The sequence below is a fragment of the Thermobia domestica genome, chromosome 5, assembly GCF_964235325.1.
Source record: "Thermobia domestica chromosome 5, izTheDome1.hap1.1, whole genome shotgun sequence".
Taxonomy (NCBI): domain Eukaryota; kingdom Metazoa; phylum Arthropoda; class Insecta; order Zygentoma; family Lepismatidae; genus Thermobia; species Thermobia domestica.
In genome coordinates this window covers 43062649-43075103 of record NC_137458.1, presented here as the reverse complement: position 1 = coordinate 43075103, position 12455 = coordinate 43062649, and the positions used below count along the sequence as shown (strand labels likewise).

Genomic DNA, 12455 nt, shown 5'->3' with positions numbered 1-12455 from the left:
TACATAGTCTACATGGGAAAAGGTGTAATGTAGATTACGTTTAGATTACAGTAGACAATCGAGTAGACGTTATAACAGTGTGGATTGGCTTGGATTTTTAAACCAACCCTCGTATTATTCCAACATCAATTCTTGGAAATGAAATGCAACTAGTCAACAGTTGGAGGAGAACAATGCTCAGGAATTTCTCACCCAAAAGGTACCTCACTTTTCCAGACATTCTCGCTTCCTCCCGTCAGTCCATATAAGGTCGAAAAATTTTGCTACTCTCGAGAGAAACGCCCACGCACAAGCCCTCATGACGATGACAGATTTTTACGTGATAATGTGAAGTCTACCAATAATCGTCGATTGTACAACTTATTCGAACAATCAGTGTTTTTAATGTGATTTTTATTAACTTATGAACCATTCATGATATATAATTAGCAATATTATGAAGCAAAAACTTAATGTTTTTTACGAACTATATTTTAATTTGTTAGTGTATTCTTGCGCTGCTAACTGGCAACTATGTGACGCAGGAGGAGAAGGGTGTGTGTCTTGTTTGAGCCACCATGTGAGCCGAATGTGCTAAGTTTCTGTCTTCACGAAAACTATTGAAGTATGTAAAGTCTTAGTGTTTAATTACCGAAACAAATCATTACCTTTTGATATACCAGTGAATAATGAAAACAACATAAGAAAATAATGAAATTCACAATTCGCAATGTCAAGGAGAGCATCGACTTCTTCACCAGTTGTAGTTGACTTCTTCGAATGAGGAAACTTATAGATGATGACGCAAAACTCATCCTTATAAAACAGTGGACTAGTGAATTGTATTCCGTATAGTCGCCGAAATCATCGTGCGCGTTTACCGATCGTCGCGAAATCTTCAACTAGGGCCAATTTCTTTTCGAGTGAAATGTTAAAAGCAATATGAAAATATTAGTATTGTTTTAAATCATATGTATTGTATTCGACAAAAGTGAATATTAATACAAAGTTACCTATACTTCTTGTTATTTTTCCTAAAAGTGAAGATAGTGCTAACCAGATGTGTTTACTAAGTTATGTTTCTTTTTTAGCGGTTGAAATGTGTACAAGTTAAAGTGTATGCGGCATAAAGTGTTTGTCAGAAGGTAAGGTATTTATAAGCAGTGAAGGGCAAACATTACTTTCGTCTCCCACTATCCATCTGGCGTAAATCATGCATTGCTGCCTCACTTGTATTCTTTTACAGGTATTAACTGGTATACCTTGAAGCTGACGCAGCAGCGACGGTGGGTAAACGGCAAATGTCTCTAGTTAGTGCGACGCCCGAATCCTAGGACCGTGGAGGAGTGAAGATACTTGTTTATTGCCAGTCTCTTACGTCAATTTACTAATTTGTGCATTTGAATGATGTTGTAAAGGAGATTTTTGAGAGATCCAAGGTTCGAATCCTATTATTATTGTTAGTCGGTCTTCTCGAACTGGAATAAACGAGTATCGAACCCAGGACCGGCACTCCCCTTATAACGTAAAATTATAGTTTACGGCACATCACTGGTATGCACTTGAATCAAACGGGTAAAAATTACATCTGTCAAAAAATTTGTAAAATAATGGACGAAGATTTACATACGAAGTCAAAAGCACAAATTTCAATGCCATGGAAAATACAGGGAAACGAGTTTCCCCGACCCCGTGTGAAAACCTCAAATATAACGAAGTCTGTTGATTTTACTGATATAAATGGTTTAATAAAAGTCAAAACTAACGGTAGCTGGATTCAAAACTGTAGTACGGATATAGGTATGCAAGCTCTACTCCTATTGCACTTAAACATACAATCCATAAGGAATAAGCTTGCTGAACTTTAAACTTTTTTAGACCTCTTTCCTTGTGAAATACTCTGTGTGCATGAGCACTGGCTCAAGCCTGATGAGAAGTATAAATACGTACCAACGGGATATGAAGTAACAACTATTTACTGTAGAGAATCATCAATACATGGTAGTGTAACTATTTATGCTAAAAAGGAATTATTAATTGAATATACTGTTCTTAATCTACACCAATTTTGTATCAATCAAAATTTTGAAGTAGTTGGTATTTTATTTAAAAGTATAGGAATAATAATTATATCTGTGTACCGAACTCCTAAATCATATGCGGATATTTTCCTCAATGCCTGGGAAAAATTAGATAACTATCTCAGTAAGTATAAAAATTACAAATTATTTTATGTAGGGGATACAAATATTAATATTCTGCAAAACAGACATACAAAAGCAATGCTTTGTAATGTCCTTAGGTCTCATAATTTCTACTATATTAATGACGAACCTACAAGGGAAGTAGCATGTTTAGATAATATTATCACCAATGAAAAAAAGAATAGCATATCATGTGGCACTGTACAGCCCTTACTGTCTGACCATGAAGGAGTATGGCTTTTGTTTCCAAAAGACTCGAAACTACTGTGTTACCAAGAAAATTAGATGATTAGGTGAGACTAATGTAAAAAATCTAAGGTCTAGGTTAAGAGAAACTGACTGGAATAATCTTCTTGTAGAAAGTAGTGACATCATAGAAGCCTTTAAACACTTCCTGGGTACATTAAAAAGATATTTAAATGAGTGCTGTCCAGAAAAGACAAAAAAGATTAACGTTTGTTTAAATAAACCTACTAAGGCAACTCCAAAGTGGTATACGCGAGAGCTTGAAACACATAGGAACAGAGTAATTACTTTATATGACGACGAGATCAACAAAAGCTAAGACGACGAGATCAACAAAAGTTTATAGCTGCTAAAAGAATGTACAGAAAAAAAATCAAGGCTGCAAAGTTTGCAGCAAATGAGAAATGGGTTAATAATTCAAAACACAAGTACTCTGCAGCTTGGTCAATAATAAACAAAGAAATTGGAAACAATGTTACACAAGATAGAATATCTATATATCCCAGTGAATTTAATAAATACTTTATAAATATTATGAGTAACTGAGACTAATAACGATTCTATGGAAAATACGGGTAACAAAATAGATTTTAGTAGTATGCTACTATTGCAATATAAAAACAAAATTATAAAGTTGCAATATAAAAATAAAATATACTATAACTGTACAAGTATATAAGGAGGATGATAAAAATGAGGTTAAAAACTATCGTCCAATTTCTTTAGTACCGATAATTTCGAAAGTTGTTGAACAATGCATCAAAGATGAACTATCAACCTTCTTTGAAGAGAATGAGCTTTTTCATTCCTCGCAATTTGGATTTAGAAAAGCTCGTTCCACAGTTAAAGCTGTCGAAAATATGGTATCACAAGTATTAGACTGTTTTGAAAATAATATGAATGTTTGTGCAACACTATTAGATTTAACTAAAGCTTTCGATACAGTGTCACATGATATACTCCCTTCAAAATTGCATTATTATGAGGTTAGAGAAAAAGAACTGACTCTGATTAAATCTTATCTTAGTAACAGAAAACAAGCTGTTCGCGTTGGTAATTCAACTTCAGAATTTTTAAACGTAACAACTGGTGTACCACAGGGAAGTGTTCTGGGGCCATTTCTTTTTCTAGTTTAGGTTAATGATTTTCCAAGTTTTCTTCCTTTTGACAGTATTTTGTATGCTGATGATACAACTGTCTTAACCATGGATAAAAATTTAAAAAATGTCCAAACTAAAAACACTCAAATGTTAGAAACGTGTTCAGTATGGCTAAATTGTAATAGGCTGCTATTAAATGAACCAAAGACGGATGCCATGTATTTTCATCTCAATAACAACATAAACCATTTGAATGAGTGTCATTCTGTAAAATTGTTAGGAATCCACTTGAATCCAAAGTTAAACTGGAATATACATACTGAAAATCTATGTAGAAGGCTATCTAGAGTTATATATTTATTACGTAAGGTAGAAACTGTCGTTAGCGAAAAAATACCTCTGTCAGCTTATTATGCTTTTTTTCATTCTCTATTGCTCTACGGTATATTATGGGGTAATTCAACTGGTGCTCAAACCGTCTTTAAATGGCAAAAAAAGGCAATAAGAGTGTTAAAAGGACTACGTGATAATGACTCTTGCAGACTTTTCTTTAAAGAGAGGCAAATAATGACAGTGCCCTCAATGTATACCTATAGCTGTCTCATGTATATGAAAGAAAACTTGCAAAATATCAGTACCCGAAATAAAATTCACTGCTATAATACAAAATACGGAGACGATCTCGATACACCATATTTCAGGTTAAGTAAAACACAAAAGAGTTATAAATACACTGCGATGAAGATGTATATTCTTCTACCTACAGAAATTCGTGGTATGTGTTACAGAAACTTTGAGAAATACTGTAAATCTTGGTTCATTGAAACAGCTGTGTACATCGTTTTAGAATTTGCGAAAGAATTAAAAAAATACAAAGTGACTAGTTATGTACCTATATATCCACTGTATATATTTTGTGTACTCTCTTGACGTTGTCTATTGCAACAAATGTTGTTTAACGACAATAAAAATATTCTATTCTATTCCATGTGCGCAAGGATACCAACTAGTGCTGTTAATGTAAACTAGAACCATTAATTTCTTACATATCACTCTTTTGCTGGGTAGAAAGATTGGGAAAATTTGCGAGTTGCATCTATAAATTTAGAAAGAGTGTTTAACTCTCGCAGATGGCGTCCCCGAAAAATAAAAATTAACAGAATCAGACTAAATGTCAGTATCAGACTATATATAAGGTGATTAATTTGCGAGAAAAATGAAGTTAAAGTCTGGACTCTGAGTTCGCGTATTCATGCGATGTTAGATAAACAGGCAATAGAGTACAATATGGCAGTGATTCTAACCCACTGTCCTCTTAACTAGCCTAGGTTGTGTATGCTGCAGTATATAGGAAAATACACAAATTCAGAGCGAAATCAATAAAAAACGGAGTTGCTTCTAAAACAAATGTGGTGAAATGGGGCAAAGTTTTATGATATCACTTTTTATGGAGCCATAAATTTGTAAAACCCACGGAATGTTATTTGATTTCACAATAGGATTGCACAAGTAATCAAAATACATCTAAATTTTACCTGTAAGGTAGAAATACGAAATTGTGCTCTTTACCTCGAAGTACTCAATAAAACATCAAGTCATGTTCTACGTGAAAACAGCATACAACGTGATCCTAGAAATGTTGCAAAGTTGTGCCATATAAAGTGCTTTCCACTATACTCATTTATGCGAATATTCACCGTCGTTGGCGCGCCTGTCCCCTACGGACGCACTCTCTCGCTACCGCCCCTGAATTGCTCTCTTGCCCTGACTTGGTTAGATAGCATTTGTGCTTTTCAGTGGTCAACTAGCACTGAATTTATATTTAATGTATATAGGTAACTATCACCTTATATGGCAACCTAGTAGGGAAATAAATATTTTTCAATGCATTGTGTAATTTTTGATGTCCCAGGGACATCTATTTGATAGGAACTCCGCCCCAGTCCCGTTCTGAATGCTTATTTAAGTAATAATGTATTAGCGTGTTGCTTATAATGATAGTTGGAAACACGAGAAGGTACGGATTCCTAAATAATGCGTAATCTGCAACATTTAACAGTTGGAAGGTACTAATTTTGAGCAATAATACGATATAGCTGAATACGTATCTAGTGTACAGTAAAAATAACATGAAAATAAGAAATAGTTGTGAAAAACACTAAAGAGTGAACGTCGGAAATGAAAGAGGAGTAATTCTCGGTAAGGTATATTAATATGAAAACAAATAAATAACAATATAGCTATAAATAAATAATAAATATAACAATAAATAATAAATAACAAATAACAACAAATAAATATATTTCGTCATGTAACCATACTCTCAAGCTGTAAAATAGCTAATGAAGTGGAAATTTTAGATATTCCTAGTATATTTTATGCCAAGGGCAGTGCATGTATATCCATTATTTTAATACGGTACTATTTTTAACACGTATATGGATGGCACGAATTGATATCGAAATTCAAATTCTGGTGCAGTTTTACTATATGGATTCATAGATTTTAAAAAAAGGAAAAAAATGGGCAAGTCCTCAATTTCCCAATTTTATGTCCAGAACAGACCCCAACCAACCCCTGCGGGGCTTATAACTTATTCCTTCTACTTATACTTTGAACCCGCATGGTAAAACAGCACGCAATTTTTATTTTGTGTAAATTTCTTTCAGAGATAATCATTTTGGACAATGTTTAGCAGAAGTGGTCCAGCCAATTCTCTTAAAAAGAATGTTACACCTTCGGTAGTTTCTCTTTACATTAAGTTAGTTTAGGTTAGGTTAGGATAGTAGGCCTGGCCTATGTTAGATTACATTAGTGCAGGGGTCCAGCATAATTTTCGAAAAAAATGATACAATTTTGCTTATTTCTATTAAAATTAGGTTAGTTTAATTTAGTTTAGGTTAGGTTATGTTTGGTCTAAGTACATGCTTCTATTTTTCCCGTAAATTTTCTATTTTATACGTACTTCTGGACCCTTCCGCTGAACATTTACCATAGCTAGTTTTAAACGAATATTTGGAAGTTCGTGATTTCATACTCTTAAAAGAGTTACAGTGAATTAATGCTCCTTACACTTTATATATATATATATATATATATTAAAAAAAAACTTTTGCTCAAATTTGGAGACTATTGAAAAAAAAAAAGAGAAAGATTTTCACAAAAACTATACTCTAGACCCAAGTTATTTTATGTAGTTCATCTAAGTGTTTTAAACGTTTTTCTGAAGGCCTTCATATTCTTTGTTTACTTATTTCTTTTTACGAAGTCCTCTACGTCATTCAATCTAAAAAAAAAAGAAAAAAAAACTTGACTCATATTTCATTTAGACAGTGATTAAAGTTTTTCAATTTGCTTACCTACACCTCACGTTCTCACTTAGGTTATAATATATGTCAAGCTGCATCAGTTTCCGAAGGAGCTAGACGCTCATACTGTTAGGGATTATGCATTGAGTATCTACGAACTTAAAAAGGGGGTAACAAAGCAACTTTCATTTACTTACTGACTGATACGAAAATAAGAAAGAACGTAGTTGTATTACACTTTGTTGTTCTTCTTGAATCGTGTTTACCTCCTTCTCTTCTCTTCATAAGACTATTATCAGTCAAATAGGTAGGTGCACCAGCTTTCTAGTCAAATGTGCTACTAATGCTAAATGGTCAAATGTGTACCTCAAACAGAGGATTTATGATTGAAAAACAAAATAGAATAATATACAGGACACAATCGGGAAGAATGGACACAAGTCGGGAAAAAAGTCAAAATCAGGAAAAAGTCAAAGTCCGGAAAGGAGTTCAGACAGGGAAAGAGGGCGAAAAGCCAAGGTGAACAGGGCAAAAAAGTAGAGGAAAGTGGGAAGTGTAAAATGAAAATAGAAAAGAGTATAAAAAGAAGGGAATGTATGTGCGTGTAAATGGAACAGAAAGTGTAAGTGTAGTGTAGGTGTATCACTGGGCCCACTTAACTCCTTCCTCTTGGAGCACCACTAACTACGAGGCACGCACTAGCACAGCCGCTGTCGAACTCCATGTTTACCTTCACGACACGACTCCTGATGTGCAAATGCAGGGTTGCCAACAAACAATCAACCTTTAGTACTAGATTAGAGAGTAGAAAATCACTAAAAATTACTAAATGTTAACACCATATATATATATATATATATATATATATATATATATATATATATATATATATATATATATATATATATATATATATATATATATATATATATATATGGAGAGGAAGAGAATCTGAATTAACTTTATCAAACTATAATGGCTAGATACTATTACTACTCTCTAGTGTCCCGTAAAATTTCTCGGAATATAGTATACGTAAGACCGTCTGAGTTCCAGAAGAAGCTGGACGCTCATACTTTTAGGGATTATTCATTGAGTATCTACGAACTTAGAAAGGGGGTAACAAACCCACTTTCATTTACTTATCCACTGATACGAAAATAAAAAAGAACGTACCTATTTGCCCTTGTACTTTATATGCTATAGCGCATTACATTATATGCAACAAGGATTTTGGTCTGCATCATGGTATAAATTTAAAAATATTTAACATTTTTCGAATCGAAATCAACAAAATTTATTCTAGAAAGTAAAAATAGAATGTTAAGCACATATAATGAAGACAACGCAGTGATTTAATTTGGTAAGGTATAAATATATAATATGAAGTATCCTCGCGCACGGAAGACAGGGGGTTCTCATGTATACTATTACCATTTCTCGTATCCAGAACAGCACAGTGGGGGGGGGTCGAAAAGATTTCGGGCGAATAATTCAGTGGCGGCTCTCGAGAGAAGTCACACTGGTAACAATTATAATTTTTTGCTACAAGCTAAGAAAAGAAAGCTTATCCCATGCGTTAATTCCTTATAATGTATACATTTCTTTCCTTAGCGATAAAATTTAAACATTTACCATGTCACCTCCCTCAAGAGCCGACTCTGGATTACTTCAGTTAACTTTACATCTGTAGTTCTTAGTACAGAAATGCTGTTATTATGTACTACATAGAAGCAGATCATTTGAAATACATTGAACGATTAGCACAAATGTCACTTTTAAAAACTTCTCAAAATTAAGAACTGATTACAAAATTAATACGTAAGTCTATCAAGTGAAAAGCTTGCCTACCTGCAGAAGGCAAATCCATCTATTTTTTTATGAAAGAAAAAAGAAAACCGAAAGTTCTGGTGGAAATCACTATGGATGTTATGAACAATGAGAACAACTTACGAAGGATTCGCACTCCACAAGATACCGAACGAAATTGCTAACTAAACTAATATAAGACTCCAAGGAACTGTTTTGAAACGTACATATATGTATGATCTGTCAGGAAAGTAAATGTACACCTATTTTTCGAGTCTGGCATTCCTGCGCTCCATCCGTGGAGAGTATGAGAATTAAATCAATCAAATGTTTACTGAGGGGCAAAAAGAAAAGTTTAACCTGAATAAGACATTGCAAGGGCCACAAGCTGTGAATACGAATAGTGCATTGTGTAAATAAAGGACGACACCAAAAGAGAAAGCCAGAAACAGCTGTTAAACTTACAAAAAAAGAGTAAAAATTGTCGAAGTGGGAACATAAAACACAAATACAACAAATACGCCGACAACTAAACGGTCACCATGCCATGATCTTGGTGTAGTGGTTAAGGTGCTGGCTTACAAATGCAAAGGACGCAAGTTCGAATCCTCGGCAAGGACATTTTTAAAAATTTTTGTTAATAATACATACAAATCATGAGAGATGGTAAAAGAGGTCGTATTTAGTTTTTCGTAACAATTATTATTGGTAATGTTTAGTACTGATAATACTTTTTGTCTTTGCGTATTGCTTTTGTTCTTGTCTTCATTTCGAAAGAGAAGAATATCCGAACAAATGCCACCAAAATTCCTCATATTTTGAATGTAAACGCCATTTGCAATTAGTAAAGAATAAAAATTGAACGTTCCGAAGTAGCTGCAAAAAGTAAAAGGTAAAACATGGAAGTCGACCATACTCATGGTTACTAAAAATACAATTTCTACATGCCTTACACCTCCCGACCACGTTTCTACGTTAGCAAGTAAGAGGCTTGTGTTTAGGTTAGGCTCGTCAATACGTTTTGCAAAGGGGCCCGGTTTAGCTCTGACTCACCACAGGTGCGAGAAGGGAGAAAAACACTTTTTCTCTCTCCCTCTGTGTGTCTACTTATCTATCTATTTGTATATATATAACGCTATTTGTGAATGCCATAACCACCCTAATTTTCAGCGGATTGAGACGAAACTTGGCACAAACATTAATTGTTGAAATATCTTGATGAGTTCGTTAACCAGAATAATCAGATAAAAATGTTCAAAATGGTGGCCCTTCAAACTCTTAAAAAGTTCCAAGGGAACCAAATTTCGCCCATAAATAGGTATTCAGAAAGTTTGAATAAATTTTCCTCTTTTACTGAAATATTTGTGTGCAGAAACTTATTGAAATATTGGACCCGATTAATCGCCTAAAGAAGGTTCACGCCCTTTCGCTACGGTCAGGTTTTTTTTTTTTTTTTTTTTTTGCAGGAGGGGGTTATTTTCCTATCAGAACAAGATGATTGTTACTGATGATATGAAATTACACATTGAAAGTGAAGAAACTTGTGTAACGTGTTATTTGAAAGAATAATATAATAAATGTGCATTCCTCTAACACAGAGAACTCATGTATTTCGAGTTCGGGAGCCTGAATGGCGAGGAGTGTTATTTGATTTGCTTTTTAGTAACACATTGCATTGCAAATAAAGGTAGGCAACATTAGTGGTAAGTAAAATAATAATAATAATAATAATAATAATAATAATAATAATAATAATAATAATAATAATAATAATAATAATAATAATAATAATAGGTGTTGTTTGTGGCAAGGCAATATCTTCCTCAGTTCTTCTTCAAACGTAATGACTGTAACGCCATATCTCCCTTACAAACAAAATATTAGCAATTTATATCGAGAGAACGGGAAACTGTAGAGCGATGGGACCAACGTTGGACAGTATGCACTCATAGTACTCAGAAAAGTAAGCTATTTCAATGCAAAATGAACGAAGAGTCATTGTCATGGGTACTCATGGGGCCACGGCAGAGCCCTCTTTAGGCAAAATGTCGATAGCTTATATCGAGAAAACAGGAGGTGATACTGGGATGGGACCAACGTTGGACACCGTGGACCCATAAGGCGCATCGAAAAAATTAGGGAGGCAGGCGCCAGACAGCCTTACTTATTTCCACATAATAATATAAAATTATATTGTCGAAATACACACACGAGTTAGCTACTAATATTTCATATTATTATTATTATTATTATTATTATTATTATTATTATTATTATTATTATTATCATCATTATTATTATTATTATTATTATCATCATCATCATCTACAGCGTCTTTTCATTACGTGAGCATGTTTGACATGAAACCAAAGAGAAAATCCATCCTGTAGCGAAAAGAAACAATACTTTCTCTCAAATGGATAAAATATCAAGCCGAGATTGATTCGAACTCGCATGGACGGCGCGAAAAGCCAGTGCTTTGTCCACTTTTTTTTTAACTGACTCACCGAACGCATTTCAGTAACTTACTTATTGCTAATTTTACTTGCTTCACTCGTTTAACTTGCTTTTTCTAATAACTTATAACGACAGGGACACGAACACAGAAACATCGAGAACAGTTAAAAATCATAGATGCTCTCCCGCCGAGAATCGAACCCGAGACTCCATACACCCAAGGCTCACATGCTAGCCTCTAGACCACCGGCGATAGCAACGCTCACTTCCTGTGTCGTTAGGGATTACGACCACTGTCTTGCCAGCTATCACTTCTGTGGGTTGTATACTATGATCACATGTTTCTTCTTTGCTGGAAGAGTAAAACCTACATTATATGTAATACATGAGGTATTTAGACCTACATTCTCTTCATATAATGTAATAAAAGGGTCATGGTGTCGGATTTTAATACATGACGTATTGCAGTATACAACATGCTTTGCATTACTTGTTTGTTTGTAGACAGCTACTAGCTTAGTGTTCTGAAAGATTGTGTATAAACTAGGGATAGCCCGTTCCGGAATTATTAGTTTTCGGACTCCCGAAAGTAAAGCCGGACAAATTCCGGAATTCGGAAAATTCCAATTTTGTAATGATTTCGGAATTCGGAAAAATCCGGAATTTAGAAATTTCTGATTTCGTTAACATTCCGGAGTTCGGAAAATCCGGATTTTTTCGAAAGTCGGAGTTTTTCTCAATTCCGGAATTTTCTAAATTCCGGATTCTTTCCGAGTTCCGAAATTCTTCTGAATTCCGGAGTATAACTGAATTCCATAATTTTGCGAAATCCGGAAAGTGAAAGTTCCGCTTCCGAAAAATGAATTTATTTTGGTTAATATGAATCGTGGCGGAAATAAGTCTTTGACCAGGTAATGGCGACTGCTTTGAAAGAATTGGGGAGTATGAGAATTCAATCTGTCATATTTGTAGTTTCGTGTGGAGAAAGAACGAACTTGTGAACCAGTGGTTTAAGAAAAACTCAAGTTATTAATATAAACTTTGCCGACTTCATAAAAGAAATACGAAAGACATTTTGAATCGAAAAATATAACATACAAGTTTGCAAGCGGAGACAAAGAAACCTAACGTAACCAGACTAAAGACGGACGTTGCAATTTTTTTTTCTTACTTTAGAATTTTTGATGGCGGTTGATCAGCGATAACATACGTTTTATCATATTCAGATATTTGAATACTCGGATGTTTCAATACTTGAACTATCAAATCTTCAGGAATAATAATAGTAATAATAATAATTATTATTATCTCGTAGAAGATTAAAAGCTAGAAGCTAAATTATCGCTCAGGTC

The 12455-nt window shown here is 34.1% G+C and overlaps 1 protein-coding gene across 3 annotated transcripts in view; it reads right to left on the bottom strand.

Moving 5' to 3' along the window:
• Nucleotides 1–7568, bottom strand: part of LOC145685897 (uncharacterized) — a 78036-nt gene extending 70468 nt beyond the window's left edge. For 2 of the 3 annotated variants that reach the window (XM_081758641.1, XM_081758643.1), the window contains exon 1: nucleotides 7035–7568. The gene's annotated coding sequence lies outside the window, so the exon portion shown is untranslated. The other variant, XM_081758642.1, reaches the window with a different exon arrangement.
• Between the last annotated feature and the right edge of the window lie 4887 nt (nucleotides 7569–12455).